Source organism: Arachis ipaensis, chromosome B05, assembly GCF_000816755.2.
Source record: "Arachis ipaensis cultivar K30076 chromosome B05, Araip1.1, whole genome shotgun sequence".
In the NCBI taxonomy this organism is placed as follows: domain Eukaryota; kingdom Viridiplantae; phylum Streptophyta; class Magnoliopsida; order Fabales; family Fabaceae; genus Arachis; species Arachis ipaensis.
This window is the reverse complement of record NC_029789.2, coordinates 7,785,201-7,792,266: the sequence shown is the minus strand read 5'-3', so window position 1 is coordinate 7,792,266 and position 7,066 is coordinate 7,785,201. Positions and strand designations below refer to the sequence as shown.

The following is a 7,066-nucleotide window of genomic DNA, read 5'->3' as shown; positions in this document are numbered from 1 at the left end:
GCCCCGCACCTCACCATGTCGTGCATCGCCGGGCCTCGCCTCACCGTGCCGCGCCTCGCCGTGCCTCGATCTGCCAAAACAGGTGAGGAATCTCAAACAATGGTTTGAAGCAAGCTGACCAAATTTCAATTAATTTTGGCCTGTTCAACATTATTTTTTACTCTGCTAAGTAGTGTCTTTTCATGTGTCCTTACTCTGCTATATGTATATTAATTGGATCATAAGAATTATCAACTTCCTGTGTCTTATTTGGGCATTAATAATAGCAAATATCCTGTTTGAGAGCCATCAATGAATGGGAAACATTATGTGTGAATAATAGGGTGATGCCAATTCTTCTGTGCATTAAAGTAGTTAAGGTTTTGTAACAATTTGGATCTTCTCAGGTCCAAAGAAAATATGATAAGGTCACTCATCTATACCATGCAGTATAGAGTCACTAAAAATAGCGGCAATAGTTGAAATATTGGTGTGTCTAATGTGGTCCTTACTACTAAAAAGTGGGTTCTGATGATTGAAGTTGGCTCATTGTAATTTCAGCATTTGATATTAAAGTTGGCTCATTGTGATTTCAGCATTTGGTCTAAAGTTTGGAGATTGATAAGTTTTAAAATATGGAAAAGAAATGGAACTAGAAATGTCAGTGATTTCCAGCTGTAGCTCTTCCGTTGTGATTTCGTCAATGAAGGACAAGTAACATTTATTGATTAAGACATTAATTTTTGCTGATTCTGTGATTCATTGGAAAAACAACTTGAAGAGTACATGGGATTTGAGCTTTTTCACATACTACAAGATTTGTTCTATTATGTTTTAATTGAGAGTGATATGTTGGTTGCAGGTGTTCTCTTTGCTGGAGAGTTAGGAAGAGAATGTCCTTTTGGAACGTAAGTATGGAATCTAAGTCGAGCTTTTATCTTTATGAGGGCCTAAAAGTTTGATTCAACTTTGTACAAAAGCATGCATGAAGCACCTTGCTATGGTGAAGAATCTTTAAGTCAATTTTCCAGTTGGAATGTTATACCAGACTTTACAAGTTGGGATAGATACAATTGTTTGGTCTAAGTAGATATTGAATAGAGTATAGTTATGTTCATGAATTATTTTTACCATGTTTTAGTCTAGATTGTGGATCATAAATTTAATGTATTTAGAAATTTTCAATATGTTAAATTCTATATTTCTATGTAGACATTGTAAATGTTGTGGTATTTATTTGAAAAATTAATCTATGCTCAATTCCTTTTATATTTTGTGGAAATATAATTATTTATGAAAATTTAGTTTTAATAGTGGTTAATCTGAAATTAGTAAAAATCTATAATTATAAAATTAGAAACAATGACCGAGTTAGTGACCGATTTAGATTTTTAGTTCAGAAATTAGTGGCTAAGGGTTCAGTGACTGATTTTCAAGAAAAATCAATCACTAAATCGGTTGCTATTCCGGTAATTTCTTGTAGTGTGAATAGGGATTATAGGAATATCTTTCATTGAATATTTATAGTTTTACTAAATTTTCAATTAGGTCCCTATATTTTTTTTCTTTTCAATTAGGTCCCTAAAGGTATACAAGTAATTTCACAATTCACTAACATTTTTTTTTACGTTTAACGTTAATAGGGACTAAATTGAAAAAAAATTAACGTATAGGGACCTAATTAAAAGGAAAAAAAGTATAGGGACCTAATTGAAAATTTCACAAATTATAGGGACTAACAGAGTAATTAAACCTTATTATTATTATTATTATTATTATTATTATTATTATTATTATTATTATTATTATTATTATTATTATTATTATTATTATTATTATCCACTAATTGATATCAAATTAAATATGTCACCATTAATATTAATGTGTGCATAAACTATCTACTAATAAAATTATTGCACATGAATGAGAATTAGAACTATATCAATTAATATAATTAGAATGATTAAAAATATCGATGATTGATAAGTAGTTTAATAATGCATTGAATATTGATTTGATATAATTATAATGAAGATATTTTCTTAAATTAATATAATCATACATTATTCATGAGCTAATTGTAATATAATTAGAAATAATTTTTTTAAATAATATTTAATCTATTCTAGTCCTTAGACACGTATAGATTAGAGTCATTCTCGTAACGACAACCAACTAAAACAACATTGTAAGTTCAAACATTTAGAATTCGTATAAATTTAGACCATTCCCTTGTTAAATAAACTTCATCATCCGCTATCCATGCAATGCGGCAAGGTATAGAATTGCCACACCGAGAAACTAAACTGACTCTTATTCTCCTCAATGGTATTGCATTGATGCAAAAGAAGACCGGTAATTTCTGAAAAAAATCACAATATGTATGTTATAAAATTATTTTAATTACGAAAAGTTTAAAATAAGAAAATTTGAATATATTACCAATAATTGAAATTGTATCTCCGAATTTGACACAAATTTACCAAAACTGAACTTAAATTGAGGGAATTCAATCTCATTACGTGCTCCACTTCAAAAATTTTCGTACAGATGTAGAAAGCATGGAAGGGATGGAACTTGAACTTGACCTACAAAACTCCGTGAAAACAATTTCTCAATAAAAAATCAAGCTCTTCCCAAGAAAACTAACTTTAGGTTGGTCATAATATGTGAGTAGATCCAACCATTCTTCGGTAAAATAGAGTTTACGACCTCTTCGTTGGATGCTTACATCCATGTAGTTAGAATCCAAATCAGTGAATACAACTCGATGTGGTATTTCATGGATGTAGTGCATTGTAAACGATTGCGGTAAAAGACAATCGCACTGGAACATTAGACAAAAAAAATAATATAATAGAATGAGTATATAAAAAATATCAAAAATACTTATAAATTATACCTTAAAAGAATCAACTTCGATAAAGAACGAAAAATACATTCTTATTCTATGAAGTAGTAAAGGAAGAATAACAAATTAAAAAAAATGAGTTAACTCTCAAATCTAGGCTCATAAACCACAAAAAATACTATATATAGCCTTTATTAGAACAAAAATAATTATATAGTTTAATTATTATTAAGTAAATTTTTTATTATTTATGTTATTCATCATATATTTATTTTATTAAAATTATAAGATTTTATCATATCATCATTAGAATCAAGAGGGGGAGAGAAGGGCACGAAACCCCTGCGTCAACTCCCGAATGCCGTAACTTCTCCGTCTGAGCTCCGATCGCCGCACTGTTTGCGGCCACGCGTCCACCGCGTCGAGCTCTACATTTCTACCGGAACAATTTCATTAGTAACTTGTTTAATCACTCTCAGTCTCCTCTTCCCCCAAATTTTCAAAAATTGAGTAGGAATGTTGAATTTCTTTGATTTCTGATGTTTTAGGATCCAATTAGCTTGAGGAAAACGTTCACTCTTGCTTATGTGAAGCTTGAGTAAGGTGAGAATACCATAATTCTATTTTAATTTCATTGAATTTGAGCTTTGAGTATTAAATTGGGTATATATGTGTTATAAATGTGTATTAGGTTGTGAATAAATAATTGGAGCTTGAAATTGTGAATACCGAAACTTGGAAGAAGCTGTGTAGTTGAGGTTTTGGGGCTGTGATTGGTTTTAAATAAATTGCCTTTATCGTTACGTGGGAATCGGCTAAGGTATGGTTTAGGTTTCTTGCATTTAATATATAATGTTCTATGAAAACATAAACTAGATGACCGTAGGATAAGTTGGAACGTATGTGTATATTGTGGTTTAGTGTTTTGTTATTAAATATGGATTGATATGGTGCTGATTAGTTGAAGAATTGACAAAATTGTTAATCATGGATTTGAGGACATAAATATGTAATTCATGAACTATGGTTTGATTGTGAGATTTGGCATGTGTATATGCAATTATTGATGGTAGATTTGGCATATGTATATGTGATTGTTGTTGGTGTGAAAGGTGATTTTCATGGTGGTTATGGTGTTAAGGAAGAAGGATTTGTTGATGTTAGCATGTGTAGGTTATTGTGTTGGAAACATGGAAATTGTTTGAATGAGGAAAGAGGTTTTACAAGTTTACCAAAGTTGGTTTTTGACCGAACTTCGGCGAGACATAACTTGGCTTTCGGACTCTCAATTTGTTTTCAACTTGTTTTGAAATAAAAATTGGATTTGTGAAGTTTATGCCATTCGAAGAACGGGTGAAAAATACTTTAAATCGAAGAAGTAGTTATGGATGTTGAAAGATCATACCCCAAAACTATTTTTCTTACAATTCTGCAGCTCTGCTATTGAATCTGTTTTTTTTTCAAAGAACGCACGTCCACGCGTACGCGACTGGTCCCATGCGTACGCGTAAGGGGCTAGCAAGCATGTCCACGCGTGCGTGTGATCCACGCGTGCGCGTGATCCACGCGCACGCGTGACATGAAGTTTTCACCCACGCGTACGCATGGCAAAGGGACGCGCACGCGAGTTGTAGTTTTATGTTCCCACGCGCACGCGTGAGCCACGTGTACGCATGGGCCCTATTTCAGCAAATATGATTTTTAGCATTCTGAACTCTATCTCAAACTTTTAAACCTCTATTTTTATTCTTTTAGTCATTGATAATAGTATTAAACCTGATAATCAGATGAAGCTAGGAAATGGGAATAACTTGGCGGTGAAGTAAAGCTAAAAAGGAAAGTGAAGACTTGATTATGAAATGTTACGGATGATTATGTATGATACTTGGCTTGATAATCAAATGAATGATCATGTATGATATTTTGTTTGAATGATTAAATGATCTGAGATACGAGATTCCCTGGATAAAGTACTGTGGCTTGCCACTACGTGTACCAAGTTGAAAACTCGATACTCTGTTGACCCTATGACGTAAAGGTGACCGGGCACTTATAAATTCCCGGGAATGTTAACCCCCATTGAGCAATATTAATTATTTAAGAAAAGCTATGCATAGACTCTTGGGGATGCACGTCGAGAGACAGTCTAAGGTTTTCGGACTTGTCGGGTTGGCTGGATAACCGACAGATGAGCCTCATCAGCCATAGGACAGGCATGCATCATATGCATACTACTTGAATTACTTGTTTGTGCATTAACTGGGTGTGCCTAAATGTACTTGCCATGTTAATTGTATATTTGTTACCTGTAATATTTGTAACCTTCTTGTGCTTGCTTTTATCTGTTTATTTATCTGTGAAATGCTGATGGAGATGGAGGTATGGAGGAATGGCAGTATGGGACTTAGATTTTAAGGTTAAGTTAAGTTAGGTTTAGAAACTCTTAGAAAACCACCTTTTATGACTTTTGTTTAATACTTTAAGCTCTATAATATAAGTATCGGCATTCTAGGATTGCCTCTGGCATTCCCGGGACCTTATATATTATGTGTATGGCACCTTTACCATACTGAGAACCTCTGGTTCTCACCCTATACTATGTTGTTGTTTTTTAGATGTAGGTCGAGAGGCATCTCGTTAGGCGTCTAGACTTCTGAAGCGAAGTGGTTACTGGGTTATTTTGTTATACAGAGTTGCATATATATGTACTTAGCTTTCTCTCTGCATAACTTATTCTTTCTGATCCTATTAGAGGTTTATGGAGAGGCAGGATTTTGTTTATGTACATTTGGGTTTTGGATATGTATATATATGTGTGTAAATATTCTCCGATCAGCCCTAACTTCGCGAGCTGAGTTAGGAGCTTGTTATTTTGTATCTTTGGCTCTCTCTATTCCTACTTTTATTATCTTATGTTTGATAGTTATAGTTTTCTTCACACGCAAGTTATTCCGTTTCCAGAGCGTTACGCTTTTCATTTTGCGATTTAATTTTACCCATTTTTTTCAAGGCTCCTAGTTTATTAAATTCTTTCTGCTATTATATGTATATATTTTAATTTTAGAAGTCGTAGCACCTCGCCACCTCTGTTTTACATCCTAGGTGTAAAGATCTGTGTGGTAATGTGTTACATATTATTATCATATCATCATATCATATATTTGTAATATAAATGGGTCACCATTAATGTAGTAACTTGCCACTAATAAAATTATTGCAAAATGAATAAGAATTAGAATTGTATCAATATAATTAAAATTAATATAATTAAAATAATTAAAAAATTGATAATTAATTTAATAATATATTAAATATTAATTTTATATACTTATAATAAAGATATTTTTCTAAATTAGTATAATTATGCATTATTCATTAAATGTTAATTGTAATATAATTATAATAAAGATATTTTTATAAAATAAATTTAGAAGAGAAAATAATACATTTATTTTGGAGGAAAAAAAACTCACGAAAAGATGACACCTTACCTTCATTAGTTGGGAGAAAATCCAGTTTTAGTATAGATAGATAGATAGATAGATAGATAGATAGATATCAAATAAAAATTTAATTTAATTTGAAACCATGGATTATTAAAACATATGTGATAACTTAAAATTATATATGTTATAAATGTGAAATTATAAATATTATATTTGTGAGATTATAAATGTTAAATTAAAGATATTTTTATAAAATCTACTATACAAGTCATATTATTTTATTATTTTTATACACTGACTGTTATTAGGTAAAAAATAGAAAATAAAATATGAATATGGACGAAAATAATAGAAATAGTAGTTGATACTTAAAAAGAACTCTAAATAAATGCAATAAACAATAAAAATAAAAAAAATAAAAATGTCAAACAATAAAAAGATTGAGGATTTATAGAATCATGAAAGAAAATCGGCGCTATCTGACCAAGGCTGTGTTAAAAGACAAATTCAAGTGCCATGAAATATTGCTAAATGCTAATAGAATTGTTGATACTTGAAAGAGGTTATGGAGTTCAGTATAAAATTGTTATAAGCTTGCTATATATGCAAATAATTTTTTGTTATAAGCTTGCTATATATGGAGCACTCAAAGCATATCGTTTATTACCATTATATTAATATCTATATTTGGAAAAATTAAATTTTTTTTTAATAGAGCACTCAATGAATAAGTAGTATTACCATTAATATCTCCCTTTAAAAAAAAAAATCAAATCATAGCATCATTAAT

The 7,066-nt window shown here is 31.0% G+C and overlaps 1 long non-coding RNA gene across 1 annotated transcript; it reads left to right on the top strand.

Annotated features, from left to right (window-relative positions):
* LOC110262732 lies at window positions 527-1,164 on the top strand. Its single transcript, XR_002347720.1, has 2 exons — window positions 527-693; window positions 842-1,164. It is a non-coding gene; the product is annotated as an uncharacterized LOC110262732 (long non-coding RNA).